This window comes from Glossina fuscipes, unplaced genomic scaffold, assembly GCF_014805625.2.
Source record: "Glossina fuscipes isolate IAEA_lab_2018 unplaced genomic scaffold, Yale_Gfus_2 81189, whole genome shotgun sequence".
Classification (NCBI taxonomy): Eukaryota; Metazoa; Arthropoda; class Insecta; order Diptera; family Glossinidae; genus Glossina; species Glossina fuscipes.
The window spans coordinates 796-2,556 of NW_024004670.1; the positions used below are offsets into that span (position 1 = coordinate 796).

Below are 1,761 nucleotides of genomic sequence, written 5' to 3' on the forward strand. Positions count from 1 at the left end.
GTGCAGGGTTCAAATGCACGGATTGATTGATCAGCTATTTTCATGGGGATAGATGGCGGGTTTATATTAAGCTAATACTTTGCTTTCCAATGCTTATTGCTTGTAATTTTCTTCAAAAAACCACTTGTTTTTAAGTTTTTTTTTTTTTTGGGAAAATTTTTAAAACTGTGTTGGCGGTGGGCATTTCAATTTACCCGTGATTTTTTCATCAAATCATAAATAGTTTCGTTTTCATTTTTTCATCAATAAATTTTTTTTCAATTTAAAATAAAAATCAAATTTTTTATAATTTTTTAAAAACGACTTTTTTTCACTAAATTCATATAAGATGGCGCAAAATTTTCTGTACATGTTCGAAGTTGTGGTCGATGATCTTTTGGTAACGCGGCCAAATTATTGCGCCCCCGAAGAGTACCCCACATGTTGTGAGGTCTCATTTAGGAACAGCGTTTTCTTATCGATATGTGATCGTGGATTTGGCGAATGCGTCGATCCAACTGCACCCAAATGTGGCAAGTGTTGTTTGTTCTCTCTAGATGCACCCATTAATGATACGGACAAATTGCTGATACACATATATAAGAAGAAGACGAACAAGTGTAAATTTTTGGTGGGGTGCACAGACATGCCAATTAAGGGACTTTTCGATAAGGTCATGGAAAGCTTTAATATTGAAAATCCTAAGTGGGAGGACACGGCAAAAAAAACACATAACCAGTATATCGAATCCGCATGAGCCGAAATCATCGGAAATAATTGATAACGATTGTGATGAGGATTCAATGGGGCGACGCGAGCAGTTGTGTCCAACATCAGAATTGACCAAACGTTTGTTGCCCCTTTTCAATTTGAAAGGGTCACAGACAGGCAATGTCGTCTTGATCATACGACTGGTGGCCAATGGTCCAGCTATTGTGTCTAGTTTTCCGTTTGCGCGAATATGCCAGGCTGGTTGTGGAGCAAAACCACCAAATTGTAGTCCAAAGCAATGCCCTAAATCTTGCCCAGACAGTGCTACTAATAAATGCAATGGAGCAGATGATATTTTACCCAATATAGGTAGATGTTGTGGTGGAATGGACAGCGCTTTTGGTGCTAGTGGTACATCGAAAACGGCCGCCACTAGCAGTGCTAAAGAAAGTAGTAAAGACGATAAATGTGACGCCCCCAGTAGCAGCACTGCCACTTATGGCAATAAGTCAGCTTGTGGCGGTCGCAAAGTTTATAAAAACCATAAAGATCCTTGCAATGGTTGCCCAGCACTAGAGGATCCCTGCAAAAAAGAGGAAAAGAAATTGCGCTGCATGCGTTATTTCGCCTGCAACGCTGACAAAGGTTGTCCGTGCGATAACGTAGAAGACGACTGTGAGCGGGGTGAGTACAAAACTAAAGCCATTCTGACATAATGATATCGGTTTAAATATAAAATATAGCGAAGCTAAGTTGCCTAAGCTTTCAACATATTTCCTATTTCTCTTGGAAGTAGAAAATTAAGAAAATTTTTATAATCCACTAATTGCTCAAGCGAGCCATAAAAATATTTTTGATTACGATATTCGAAAAATAGTATTTTCAAAACACAAGCACATGTGTCTTGAAGAAAGCGTTAACTGATTGATTTTGTTTTTTTTATTATTCAGATAAACAAAAGCAGCAGGCTTGCAAGCCACCTAAATGCAACTGCCCAGATTCAAAGAAGAAGTCCAGTAGCGGCAGTAAAGATAAAGATTACAACAAATCTCAGGCATGCTCTTGCGATGA

At 38.6% G+C, this 1,761-nt stretch overlaps 1 pseudogene; it reads left to right on the forward strand.

The window, feature by feature from the left end:
• Positions 1–272: 272 nt before the first annotated feature.
• Positions 273–1,756, forward strand: LOC119644038 (annotated as a pseudogene).
• Positions 1,757–1,761: the final 5 nt, after the last annotated feature.